The 15,107-nt window shown below is 37.2% G+C and overlaps 1 protein-coding gene across 4 annotated transcripts in view; it reads right to left on the bottom strand.

Moving 5' to 3' along the window:
* The window catches only part of LOC136864415 (uncharacterized), a 312,192-nt gene that overhangs the window by 259,218 nt on the left and 37,867 nt on the right, over positions 1-15,107 (bottom strand). For all 4 annotated transcript variants that reach the window (XM_067141385.2, XM_067141383.2, XM_067141384.2 and 1 more), the window contains one exon: positions 14,491-14,596. The gene's annotated coding sequence lies outside the window, so the exon portion shown is untranslated. The remainder of the gene's footprint in view (positions 1-14,490; positions 14,597-15,107) is intronic.

Consider the following 15,107-nt stretch of genomic DNA (forward strand, 5'->3'; position numbering starts at 1 on the left):
GTTAATACATGGACTAGAAGAAGACACTTAATCTTCATTTAAACAATAGAATTGACACTTAAAATTGTTTAAAACCTGTCAAATTTAGCGATAACCCTTTCAGACCGTGTACGCACAATTGTGTGGGTTCATGTTTTATTTATGCCTGAGCTTATTTGATGCTTTACTGGCGCTAGACCAGACTGCAGTGCTTGTGCAGGACACGTAGCATGTACTTCAGTTGTTTTTATTTAGCGCTTGACCACCAGGGGGCAGGAAGAAGAGTTTAAAAATACAGTTCATCATCAAGATGGCAGGAAGCAGTAATGCCTAAAGTATTATCTGCGCACTTTTTAGCGATAGATTTAACACCCTAGTGCTGAATCGGTCGACCTCGGCAATCTTCGCGATTCGTACTAGCAACCTTTGAAACACAAACTGTGAATCGCTGTGCGACATCTGGCGTAGACTTTATGTACTAGTACTATTGTTATTTGCACAGCAAAGCCAAACTATAGAATTCGCTCTAGGAATAAGATTCGCATCGAAAAATGTTATATAATGTTATATCATGTGTGTGTGAGACACAGTTGTTGGCTTAAGATAACAAAGGTTTAGAAAAATCATATCGATCGATCATAGTATCGATTCAATTCAGATTTCATTTCCATTCAGTTTTCAGTACTAATGGAACAGGAAGAGCTCCCTCCTTACTCCACAAACCCGTACACAAATCTATCGCTAAAAAGTGGGCAGATAGTAAATATTTATTTATTGTATTCATATTAATCTAGAAGCTTTACTGAATATAAGAATATAATCAATGAAGTGTGTAAATTGCTTAGTGAACATAAATTGTGAACTTACAACAACATTCCATGAGGTTTTGAATGTTGATACGCACAATTGTGTGGGCTAGGTCTCCCTACAGGCAATGCATGCGGGAGTGCTGGGTCCTGCCACCAAAAGGACTGTGAAAGCTGAACTCTTTATTCTACGTGAGAAATGCAATGTATAAGATTTTAATAGTTTAAAATCATTCCACACTGTAAAATAGAACATTTGATCATGTACATTTATATATTCACATGTACTAAGCTGAATTATTTTTATTTTTTGTAAGTAGTGAATTAAGTCCTGACACGCAAAAATGTGTGGGTTCTGTTTTTAAGATGATAGTTCTTATTTTGTAAAATAAACTGTAAAAACATGTATCTGAGACCATTTTAGTAAGTTTTTGATGTACAAACAAAAATTCACACCTCCAGTTTCCTTTCAGGTCTGACGACAAGGTGCTGCCACCAAAAGAGCTGTAAAAGCAAAACACTCTCCTCAGTGTAGAAAATGTAATGTTCACTTGCATTTGAACAAAGAATGAATTGTTTTAAATCATTTCACACTGTAAAATAGAATATTTGATCATGTACATAAGTATATTCACATGCATTGAGGTAATTTTTCTTTTCTGTAAGTAGTGAATACAGTCCTGACACGCACTATTGTGTGAGTGCATATTTTCAGATGTTAATTTTTATTTTGTAGAATAAACTAAAACTATATGCATTTAAGAGCATTTTAGTCAGTTTATGACGTACAAACAAACATTCACACCGCCAGTTTTCTTTCAGGTCGGAAAGCGATAAAGCTATTTTGGCAAAAGAGAATAATACAAGTAATTACCGTATTTACATGTATATTAGACCCTCCTGGCTTTTCAAGACAGAAAAATGAAAAAAGAAATCTTGCGTACAAGACCTCCCCCAACGTATTTCATCGGAGAAGAACAATAATTTCGCTTCGAAGCGGGTACAAGCCTTACTGCAGCTCCGATGACATCACACAAATTTGTGAATAGTTTCGTCCGTATGGCCCACACAATGAAAACACGTGTTGAAGTCATGCAGTACACCTGTGCTTCGTAGTAAATAAATGTCCACCTCCGTAGCGTAGGCCTACTGTAGCTCTGATGTCACACAAATAGGTGAACAGTTTGGTGTCCGACCTGCGAACTGCAAGCATGCATCAGTCATGTATATAAGTCTGTGCTTTGTAGGTAAAAAAGTCCGCCAGCATAATGGTTAGTACAATTAGCTGTCATTCGCGGGAGCCTGAGTTCGGCAGGAAGGTTGGTTGATATGCGGTAAAATTGGTACATGCAACTTCCTTCCACTGGAGGCCTGTCTAAAAAGAGCTGCACCACCTCGTGATGAGGAAACAAGTTTATGTTAGTTAAGAAATATTGAAAGTTGTTGCTATTAATATAGCAGATGAAATCATTAACTAAGTGATCGTTTAATATCTCATAACTTGGGCCAACAGAGGTTTTTTTTGGAGAGAAGTAGGTTTAAAACATGATAAAAACAATCCAATCATAACTACCTATTTACTCACCAACGTACATCACAAATTTTCGGAGACATCAAACAAAACATACTATCCCTTAATTAAAAACTGGAGACAATGATTGTACGAACTTAAACATTATGATAATAAAACGCATTACCGCCACACCTGTAGATATCCATAAATGCGGCAAGCTTTCCTGTTATTTATTTTTAATCTTCCAGTCGTGGAACTTCTGGCACTATGCTGGCACTTGATAGTATACCTAATCTAAAAACTGTAGTCTCTCTTATCTCGTTTACAGCTGTTTTGGTAAATCCTGGTGTGGTAAATGTGGAGAACAAGCATGAAATATACTTAAAAATAAGGGTTTGGCTTTCAACAGCCGCAGATATCCAGAGAACGCTTCCAGTCACTATGCATTACATTTGGAAGTACAACTAGTAACATGCGCTAGTTAGCAGCTGGTAGTTTGCCAAGCTTTCTATAGCATGGCTTTATTCGGAAGGAGTGGCTTTTGCTACACATACACCAACTGGCAATATCAGAGACCATCTCCAGATCTCCAGAAACAATCTGGGAATAGGTTCTCACTGTTTGGACTCAATAGTTGGGAACGACACAGTTTTTAAAAGTTTCAAAAAAGATGGGACCTCGAATGCTCTCGATGCGTGGCTGACAAGATGGCAGTGAATATGACGTCATTTGGAATAATGACATGCCGGTAGCAGGGAAGTTGGTGGCAAAAGACGATAATTCAAATGAAAGCAGTGAGTAGGTTTACTGTGTGGTAGGCCTACTGCTCAACTGACAGAGACAAATTACTGGTCATTAGGTTCTTTTGTGTCATTATTGCATAATATGATAATACCCTTATCCCTTTCCTCTACAGGATCGAGTATGAAGCGAGACGAATCTCCGTAGTGAGTTTTTACGACCATATGCCTTTCCTGACGTCAACCTAATCAGAGGAATTAATGAAACTAGTGATGTGATATGAGTAACTAAACCCGACTATATTTACTTTATATGGAAGTCGTGTTAACCAACAAAAATAACTAGTACAACTCAAATACATTCATAAGTTTGTTAAAGAATAGTGTAGAATGTTTACATGTATAATTTATACCTCTAAAGCCTAGAAGTCACATGTTCACTGCACAAAATTTGAGGTTATCGCATATTGGACCCCCCTTACTTTTTTGGCTAAAAAGTGGGGGGAAAAGGGGGTCTAATATGCGAGTAAATACGGTAATATAATCTTGGTCCATGGTGGAATTATTACATATAACAAATTCCAACTTGTAAGTTTGAGATTTAAAGTGGTGGAAATGTGGAACTTCTCAAACTTACAAGTTGGAATTTGTTACGTAAAAAAAATTGATATGTCATGCCAACGCAACATGCGCTGCAATCACTGGATGGTTTGCGGAAGTATGACTATATTTTTTCATTCTCCTTCTCCTTCTCTTTCACTAATGCCCACTCACGTTCTCTACCTACTACTTGCATGGTAAAATTCATGTTGCATCAACACACTAATAATACGCATCATTTCTTTCTGGTCAGGTCCCATCTCCTGTCAAAAATTTATTTTTTGATGTGACAAGTTCCCTGCGTTTTACTGTATATTTTCTATGCTTTGATTTCACTGTGCTTCAGAGTTTCTCCAGAAATCTGTCAACCTGATAAAGCAAAAAAATCAGGACAGAAACATGAGATTGATAAGGAGAAGTGCAAAGACAGAGAAAATTGGAGAAGATAGGAATAATACACATGGGCGTGAGAGACGCAATGGCTTAGTTGCTGGTTTTCCATGCAGACAATCGAGGTTCAACTCCTAATGAATTCCAGGGTGGAATTTTCAACTGAAAAGTTGTGTAATGGACAAAAGAGCATCTGGTCTTAAACTGTCACTCAAAATCTGCCAGTGTCTCCAGTAACCCCAGAAATGCCTGAGATTTTGTCAAAGAATGAAAAATATACCAAGGACGAAAACTCACTAGGGCAAAACAAGAGGGTACACTTCCTAAAACTACTTCAAATGAGGACAAAATTAAATTGTTGAATGCTACTGTTCACTACAGAGTGATGGTAAAAATTACATTGAGTTAAACTGATCTTAATATATGCAGTTATAAAGAGTGAATACAGTACGTCAATGAAATGCTTTCTATCTTGTGTACATGGTCATTCTCGGTTGCTGAGAAAGCATAGTGAAGTCGGTCTACATTTGTTAAATTACTGTATAATCCCAAATACCACCCTAAATAAGACCTGCACATTATATTTTAAAGGACAATTTTATTTTAAAGTTTTAGTCAAATTCATTTAGAATATTTGCTCCAAAACAACAATGTCATTTCACTACATAAGTTTCAGGAATTTAAAATAGTTTCAGACAGTTTTCAAGTATCCTTGAAAAAATACTCAATAAATTATTTAAAACACACCAAGAGAAAGTTATCAATCACAGAACAATAAATATCACTTCATTCAGCATCAGAAGTATCAACTTCAGAGTTTTCACTATCACTTTGACCATCACTTTCTCACACAACGTTGTCATTACAGACATCCATAGCATTAGAAATACTACACTTCTGAAAACTTTTCTAGATGAGGTCACCAGAGATATGATCCCACGCCATCTTTAGCCACGAACAAAGCCGCTGAACTACCGGGCGCATAATACGACCAGGTGGTGTCAGTGCATGATTGTCAGCTGCCACCCACTCAGTACACAGCTGCTTCAAGGCTGCTTTGAATGGAGGGTTTACACAGACATCCAACAGCTGTAACATAGACATCAATCCAACCGGTATTATTGCTAATCGGTTTTTGTGTCTTTGGTTTGCTTCTTCACAGCTTCTGTTGTGTGACCGCAGTAGCTGTCCATTATAAGCAAGCTTTTCTGTCCAAGCAATGCACCAGGGCGATGTTGACAAACATATTTCAGCCAGTCTTCCACTAGTGGAGTATCCATTCAACCGGAGTCCTGAATTCTGACGATAACACCAGCGGGTAGATTTTCTTTCGGAAGCGTCATTCACTTCGAGACAACGTACAAGGGAAATTTAGTTCCATCAGCAAATATGCATAACATTACTGTACACCTCTGTTTCTCATTACCACCCGGTCTGATTAGAACACTTTTCGAACCCCTTAACACTTACAGTACTGTCCAATAGCATTTCAAAATAGGCGGGCGTCTGATCTGCATTTCCAATTTCGGAAAGCAGATACAAATGTATCTTTCGCAACCGAATTATATAGTACAATTTACAAACTTCATCGTATAGATCCGTATTGATACAGTTAAAACTAAAAAACTATGTTAGGTTTTGATCCACCCAATCAATACACATCACTTTACAAGTGAACTTAATTAAAAAACATATTAAACTAGGAAGATACCCGTGTTTCGCTACGGTATTATACTGAAATTTATAATTGCATGCTTATCGTTTTATATACAACCCGCCGATATTCGCTATCTGACTCGTTTTCTGAGAGATTATGGGAACCTTCCTCCCATTTTTCAAACTTTTCTCCAGTAATCGATTTCATACTTCCCGGGATAGGTCCAGAAATTCCACCCGGTCAGTTGGGTCCCTAAATCTTTGCCATCTTTTCCAATAAGCATTTTTAATGTGGATCAAATCCTTGAGGAGATCCGGCGTGGTGTCGTCTTGTGTGCCTTGGCGGTAAATTACATCTGCTGCCGTTGTCATTGATGACGGTATCACCAGCACCATTGTCGCCCGTAGGCAAGTGCGCAGGACTTCTGGCGATACGAATGACATACTTCCGTGCATTATTGACCTTATTACAGAGGTGAACAATTACACGGTCAATCATATATCTATCGTTTATTTCAAATATGTTTAAATTTTTGTTTATAGCCAGAAGAATCTACTGTAATCTAAGAAGGTTCTCCAAAGGAAAAGATGGCTCTTGAAAACGATCCCAGGAGAGATTAAAAATGATCGGTTTATGATCAGAATAAGTACATTGAAAATCCACAGCCTGTTTCCAGTCATTCAACAGGGTCAGGAATGGAATGAATAAGCCCTGCCGAAGCCTGTCGCACCCCGTGGGGGAATGATTAAATGAATGACAAATGAAATGAAATGATATTGGAGAGTGTTGCTGGAATGAATGTTGACAGGGAAAAACGAAGTACCCAGAGAAAAACCTGTCCCGCCTCCGCTTTGTCCAGCACAAATCTCACATGGAGTGACCGGGATTTGAACCACGAAACCCAGCGGCGAGAAACCAGCGCGCTGCCGCCTAAGCCACGGAGGCTCCTTATAAGTAGATAAGGAACAGTAAAATCAATTCGTCTCACCTCCGTTTTCACCCCACCGCGGTTGAGTTGATTTACCTCCCCCCCCCCCAAAAAGAAAATGTGTTCCTTTATGTTTAAAGGAGATTCCAAATACCAATGTTCACATGTGTTACCTTCAGTTTTGAGATATAAGTATTCCCATAAAAAGGATTCACTTTTTTCACTTACTTTCACACTCCCTGCCCCCCTTAAGTGAATTTTGCTGCAAAAAACACTTATTTCTTTAACAGTAAAGGATCTTCTAAATAACGATTATCTTCAGTTTTTGAGATATGTGTCCTCATGAAACGAATTAAACTCCTTTTCACACTCGCCCCCAAAAAATGATTCTCCGCCGCCCCCCCCCCCCCCCAAACGCGTCGTTTTATTTTTAAAGAAGATCTAAACACCAATTTTCACGTCTGCAACAACTTTAGTTTTTATTAGATGTAAGTATCTTCATACAATTAATTCAATAAATATTTCAATTTTTCACTCCCCCCCAACCTTCACTGGGTTTTCCGACAATACCTGTTTCTTTACTTTAACAGGAGATTCCAAATACCAATTTTTACGTCTGCAACGTTTTACGTTTCTAAGATATATGCTGTAGATATAGTCTTTCTAAAAATTCACCCCAAAATTGTCACTCCTGTTTAACCCCCATTAATTAGAATTTCGAAAAACAAAAAAATAAATGTTTCTGTATTTTTAAAGGAAATTCCATATACTAACTATCTGGTCTGTAATATCTTCAGTTTCTGAGATATAAGTATCCTCATTAAAGACATTCAACCCCTTATTCACACTTTTCACCCCTTCTATTCGGATTTTCCGAAAACAAAGAAATACGTGTTCTTTTATTTTTAAAGGAGATTCTAAATATCAATTTTTACATCTGCAAACTTTTGAAGTTTTGAGATATAGATACACTCATTTTTAAAATACACCCCCCTTTCAACCCTCCACTATTTGGATTTTCCAAAAACAAAAAGTACATGTTTCTTTATTTTTAAAGGAGATCTCAAATACCTTTTTTCAGGTCTGTAATATCTTCAGTTTCTGAGATATAAGTATCCTCATTAAAGGCATTCAACGCCTTTTCACCCCTCCTATTGGGATTTTCCTAAAACAAAAAAAATACGTTTATTTATTTTTAAAGGAGATTCTAAGTACCAATTTTTACATCTGTAATCTTTTAAAATTTTAAGATGTAGACACACTCATTTTAAAAATTCACCCCCCCCCTTTTCAACCCCCATTATTTGGATTTTCCAAAAACAAAAAAATACCTGTTTCTTTATTTTTAAAGTAGATCCCAAATACCAATTTTTAGGTCTGTAATATCTTCAGGTTCTGAAATATAAGTAGCCTCATTAAAGGCATTCAACCCATTTTCACCCTTTTCCACCCTTCCTATTGGAATTTTCCGAAAACAAAAAATTACGTGTTTCTTTATTTTTAAAGGAGATTCTAAATACTAAATTTTACATCTATAAACTTGACAAGTTTTGAGTTATAGATACACTCATTTTCAAAATTCACCCCTTTTTTCACACCCCCCATTAATTGGATTTTCCAAAAATAAAAGGATACGCGTTTCTTTATTTTTAAAGGAGATCATAAACACCAATTTTCAGGTCTGTAATATTTTCAGTTTCTGAGATATAAGTATCGTCATTAAAGGCATTCAACCCATTTTTCACCCCTTTCACCCCTCCTATTGGGATTTTCCGAAAACAAAAAATACGTGTTTCTTTATTTATAATGAAAATTCTAAATACCAATTTTTACATCTGTAAACTTTCAAAGTTTCGAGATATTGGTACACTCATTTTAATAATTCACCCCCCCTTTTCCCCCTCCCATTAATTGGATTTTCCAAAAACAAAAAATACGTGTTTCTTTATTTTTAAAGGAGATCTCAAATACCTTTTTTCAGGTCTGTAATATCTTCAGTTTCTGAGATATAAGTATCCTCATTAAAGGCATTCAGGTCTGTAATATCTTAAGTTTCTGAGATATAAGTACCGGTATCCTGATTAAAGGCATTCAACCCCTTTTTCACCATTTTTCACCCCTCCTATTGAGATTTTCTGAAAACAAAAAAATACGTGTTTCCTTATTTTTAAAGAAGATCCTAAATACCAATTTTTACATCTGTAAACTTTTAAAGTTTTGAAATATAGATACACCATTTTAAAAATTCACCCCCTTTTAATTGGATTTTCCAAAAACCAAAAAATATGTGTCTCTTTATTTTTAAAGGAGATCCCAAACACCAATTTTCAGGTCTGTAATATCTTAAGTTTCTGAGATATAAGTATCCTCTTGAAAGGCATTCAACCAATTTTTTCCCCAGTTTTCACCCCTCCTAATGGGATTTTCCGAAAACAAAAAAATACATGTTTCTTTATTTTCAATGAAGATTCTAAATACCAATTTTTACATCTGTAAACTTTCAAAGTTTTGAGATATAGATACACTCATTTTAAAAATTAACCCCCCTTTTCACCCCCTTAGCGACAGAATATCCAAAAATCCTCTCTTAGCGAGCACCTACATCTTAATATGAATGTAACCCCAAAATTTTATTTCTTTATGTCCAGTAGTTTTGGCTCGGCGATGATGAATCAGTCAGTCAGTCAGTCAGTCAGTCAGTCAGTCAGTCAGTCAGGACAAGCTGTTTTATATATATAGATATATTTAGGGACATGTTTCTTCTCTATTTGAAACTTCATCAGCCATAAAATCACATGGTAGATTACAAAACTCAAAATTCAGAAAATGAAAAAAATAGAAGAACCCAACGCCTTTTTAAGGACATTTTTGAGAAACGCGAAATTTATAAATACATTGACACTGTACAGGCTTTTGGGCTTATGCCGTGTCAAGAAAATAAGGTGAAATTCTTTATGTTTTGCAGAGAACTGTGCTCTGTGTCATCAGAAAATATCTCAACTGTCCACGAGAAAGGCTTCTTAAACAACGACTCTTTAAATTTAGACGTTATAACAGAAGTGGAAATGGTACGTTCAATCGCCACCAGATGGCTCCCAGGACGTGGCACAGCACTAGCGTTTGAAGTGGAAGCTGACCAAACCATCAGAATCAGTCTAAGAGGTTCACATAACATGTGTACGCAACGTAACATATGACATGACAGGTGTATGACATGACACTAGCCTGGAATGAAACATCTGGCGATGAGGAACGTACGAATTTGGAAAACATCGAGACGAAATAACAACAGTGAAGGAACAGGGAAGGGAACTACCTACATAAATTCTTAACGGCTGGCAACCAGGTATTACTTAATTGATAGCCGGTGTCCCTGTTGAAATTGTTAGGGTTTCCACGTATTTCCACAGCTTCCCGTATAATCCTTGGACCTGTAGTGTCTAAAGTGGGTAACAGCTCGAGCATCTTGGAACATGACATCATGACCCGACGATACAGGGTGCTCAGCTATTGCTGATTTGTCTGGTTGGTTGAGACGAATATTACGTTCAAGTTCTTTGATATGGGTACCAATGGACCGGCATGTTTGGCCAATGTATACCTTAGTGCATGTACAGGGAATTTCGTATACCCCAGGATGTAAAAGTGGGGACAATTTGTCTTTGGTTTTACTCAAACTGTGAGCAATTTTAGTGGCGTTGCCAAACACGGTTTTTATATTGTGCTTGCGGAGGACCTTGGCAATTCGATCTGTGGTGTTGTGAATGTAAGACAAGTAGGCAGTTCCCTTCACTTCTTCTTAGACTGATTCTGATGGTTTGGTCAGCTTCCGCTTCGAACGCTAGCGCTGTGCCACGTCCTGGGAGCCATCAGGCGGCGAATGAACGTACCATTTGCACTTCTGTTATAACGTCTAAATTTAAAGTCATTGATTAAGAGGCCTTTCTCCTGGACAGTTGAGATTTCTCCTGATGACACAGAGCACAGTTCTCTGAGAAACGTAAAGAATTTCACCTTGTTTTCTTGACACGGCATAAGCCCAAAAGCCTATACAGTATAATGTCTATAAGTACGGGCCATGAAAGCATCAATGGCAACATTATAAATACATTATTTACACAAACTGACCTCACTTCTTTCAAAAACTTTTGTTGTCTTCAATGTTAAAAGAATCAAACATAACTTGAAACATGACGAGCCTGTCATAAAGTCTCGTAAAGGAATCATTGTCCATTGTTGCTGTCCATATTTAAAATGGAAGTTTTTTTTTTGAACTGTTGAGAAAACATTGGGGAACAAATATACACATATTTAATGAGGTAGTTTCACACTTCTTGCAAAAAATCTTTCTGCAAAGTTAAATATGAACGTACTTACTTAAAAAACATTGCAAGCATTGTTGAAATCTGATAGTTTCAGTGTGTTCACTGGGGAGATCGAAATTCTGGCCTCGGAAAAGAAATGGTACTAAATCTATATCAGAACATTTAAAAGCATTAACTTGTAGAATTTTCTTTCAAATTGAGCTATTCTGGTAGAAGAAATCTAAAGCCCTATGAGACCGCCTGTTGTATGGCAAAGACCAGCGCTGCGTGACCACCATATTCGTGGCTTAAATATTAAGAATATTCCTTTTTGAAAAAGACAAGGTCTGGAAAACACGACATAAAAATTAATGGGTTTAAAACCCTCGGATATCTAAGAAAAGAGATACCGTCACAAATGCATGACGTAAAAGCTTAGCCTACCATAAATGAAACTCCCTATAGCTAGTTTAGAATGAGCCTCGCTCTGACTTGCTTCTTGCCACGCTACTGTGTGTGTTGCAGTTGAGTTTTATTTCGCCCAGCGGAACTTGGCTAGTGGCAGAAGGGGGGGAACAGTGCTATTAGTGGGGGAAGGGGAAATAGCTCGGCCTGTAGTAGGAGCGGGAGGGCGGGAAGTTTGAATTAGAGGAGGCGACTTCAAATTATTAATTTTCCATGATGGTATTTAATTCAAACTTCCCGCCCTCCCGCTCCTACTACAGGCTGAGCTAATTCCCCTTCCCCCACTAATAGCACTGTTCCCCCCCGCCCCTTCCGCAACTAGCCAAGTTCCGCTGAACGAAAGAAACTCGACTGCAACACACGCAGTAGCACGGCGAGAAGCAAGACAGAGCGAGGCTCATTCTAAACCAGCTATAGGGAGTTTCATTTATGGTAGGCCAAGCTTTTACCTCAAACATTCGTGATGGTATCTCTTTTCTTAGATATCTGAGGGTTTTAAACCCATTAATTTTTATATCTCGTTCTTTCCAGACCTTGTCTTTTTCAAAAAGGAATATTCTTAATATTTAAGCCACGAATATGGTGGTCATGCAGCGCTGGTCTTTGCCATACGACAGGCGGTCTCAAAAGCCTTCAGATTTCTTCTACCAGAATAACTCAATTTGAAAGAAAATTCTACACGTTAATGCTTTTAAATGTTCTGATATGGATTTAGTACCTTTTTTTTTTCCGAGGCCAGAATTTCGATCTCTCCAGTCAACACACTGAAACTATCAGATTCCAACAATGCTTGCAACGTTTTTCAAGTAAGGTCGTTCATATTTAACTTTGCAGAAAGATTGTTTGCAAGAAGTGTGGAACTACCTCATTAAATATACGTGAACTTATATTTGTTCTCCAACGTTTTCTCAACAGTTCAAAAAGAACTTCCGTTTTAAATACAGACAGCAACAATGGACATTGATTCCATGCGAGACGTTATGACAGGCTTGTCATATTTCAAGTTATATTTGATTCTTTTAACAATGAAGGCAACAAAAGTTTTTGAAAGAAGTGAGGTCAATTTGTGTAAATAATGTATTTATATCTTTTGCGTTTCTCAAATATGTCCTTAAAAAGGCACTGGGTTCTTCCATTTTTTCAATTTCTGAATTTTGAGTTTTGTAATCTACCACGCGATTTTATGGCTGATGAAGTCTCAAATAGAGAAGAAACATGTCCCTAAATATATTTAATATGTTTTCTAATTAAATAGTTCACTTGTAAAGTGATTTGTATTGATTGGGTGGACCAAAACCTAACATTGTTTCTTAGCTTTTTACCGAATTATATGGTGCTGGAAGGAAAACACTTTTTTCTTCATAGGCAGAAGGAACACGCTACGAAATTGTAGTACGCCTTCCAATGCTCAGTCCATTCCTCTTATAGAAATTTCTGATCCATCCTCGGCTTACTTTAAGCTATGGCGTAGAAAGTTCTTTTGCAATTTCTAATGTTTTTAATTGGCACATTTCGGTAGATATGCCATATCCCAATTCCCACTTTTCTGTTACATATTTGTACAGAATCCTTTCAGTTTCATGAAAATGTTCACTCTGCTTGCAGAAAGCTCTACGATCACCGCTAGTCTTTAAAAAAAATTCTTTCTTCTTTCTCCGAACTCGAATACAAGATTCACCTATATCGTATTTCTTACCGGTGGCACGATTTCCAATCATTTCAGCTTCCTTTGTAACTTTCAGTGTTTAACTTACAGTGAAAGACCCCCAAACACTTTGTTGAATTCATGTTATGTGGCACTCTACTAACGTAAGAATGTAGACTGCCTGACGCCAAGCACTTATTGTAAAAGAAACATGAAAGTTTGTTTGGGGTTGGGGGAGCACGTGCTGAGAAGCTCAGTTGTCAAGTCACGGCGACCACGAGTGTGCCGATGTTTGATTTCGGGGTTGCTCCATACTTAGAAATAATTTTACTGAGCTTATAAACTACAGCCGACTTTTAGGAAAGTTTTACACACATTTATATTATGCAACAAATCTCCAGTATCACATGAAATACATAAGAAAGACCAATACAGTACACACATGTGAACTTGTTATTTTCGAACAAACACTGTCAGAAGACGTGGTTGAATTCAGTGCCAAACCTTAAAACTAAAATACACAAAAAAAACCAAACACTCCCTAAGACGCTTGAAGTATCGCGGAGCAAAGTGAAAGGCTTGAATAAGACTCACACCCAATTTTTAGAAGCGATATTTTTTAAAAATGCAGGTGGTATTTGGGATTATGAGGGGGTACCCACAAAAAACTTAATTATTAAAAGCTATATACTTTCAATTTTTTTACAAAACAACCTTATCCCCTTCAAAATACTCTCCATTACAACTAATATATTTGTCCCACTGGTGATTCCACTGTCTGAAACATTTTTTGTAGACATATTTAGAAATGGCTGACAGCTCCTCCCTCGTTTCTTTTACCTCTTCGATGTTGTCAAATTGGTGTCTTTTCATGCGTGGAAATAAGAAAAAGTTGCACGGAGCCAGGTCAGGCATGGGACAGCGGAACCATGCCATTTTTAGCCAAAAACTGGCTAACAGAAATGGCTGTGTGTGCAGGTGCGTTATCGTGGTTGACAAACCGTCTCCTTTCTGCCACAAACCAGGTCCTTTTTTAAGGAACATCGCTGCACAATCTTCTTAAAACTTCCCAACAAAAGGTTTGCACGTTGTTCACTTAAACCTGCCATCATAACAAACGAAACAAGAACAAAACAGCGCTAGCAAAAATAATTGCTGCAGATGAACAGAACAAGCCAGGACAACAACAGAGACGGCACTGAACTTTCAACAAGTTGCGCGAAACACGCCTAGCGGCAAAAATGCATACTATACAAGCTTCGCCCACGGCAATGTTATTCCGTTTATTTTTTCGGTGCCCCCTCATATACGGCAAACCTACAGCATATGAGAAGAAACTAAGCAACAGAATCGGGGAGGATATACAGAATAAGCACAAAGATGGGCCTTAGCGTGACAGTATATAAATACTGCTAAGTTAATTGGTATTTCATGGCAAGAAAGACAAAGGTCGAGTCACTTACCCAATTCCAGTGGCTTGAACCTAACTCACACGGATAGATGCAGGTGTACCTCCCTGCATATGGTTCTACTCATGGAAGTACATTCCACTGACCAAATGCATTGGGCCTAAGTGAAACAAAACATAAGGTATATACATTCTGAGCATAAGAAGAAAAAATCCACTCAGAAGAGAGAAAACAAATACACAAACATCCAAACTCAGGACTAAAGAAAATATTACACAAACATATTATACTTTTTTAAACTAAATCTACTTATTTAAATTAGACTATTTGAGTGATCTATGTGGAAAAGGGAAGTGTCATTTCAAATCAATGCCTGGTTTTAAACTCATCATTTCAGATTGCAATGAAATATGGTATACTGAACCCTGGGATCATTATAGAGAAGATTCCCAAACGGTAAGTCCACTGGATTTGGAGTTAATTAGTTTTATGGTTGTAATTTACTTTTTGAAATTATTTTCAAAAAACATATTTGCTACATATTCAATTTAACTATGAACTAGGCCACGACTTATTTTTAAACCAGGTGTTAATAGCTTTCACACAACATGTCAATAACATTTTTATTAAAATACTGTTTTCAAAATTGAATATTAATTGTGATTTCTTTG

Source organism: Anabrus simplex, chromosome 2, assembly GCF_040414725.1.
Source record: "Anabrus simplex isolate iqAnaSimp1 chromosome 2, ASM4041472v1, whole genome shotgun sequence".
Classification (NCBI taxonomy): Eukaryota; Metazoa; Arthropoda; class Insecta; order Orthoptera; family Tettigoniidae; genus Anabrus; species Anabrus simplex.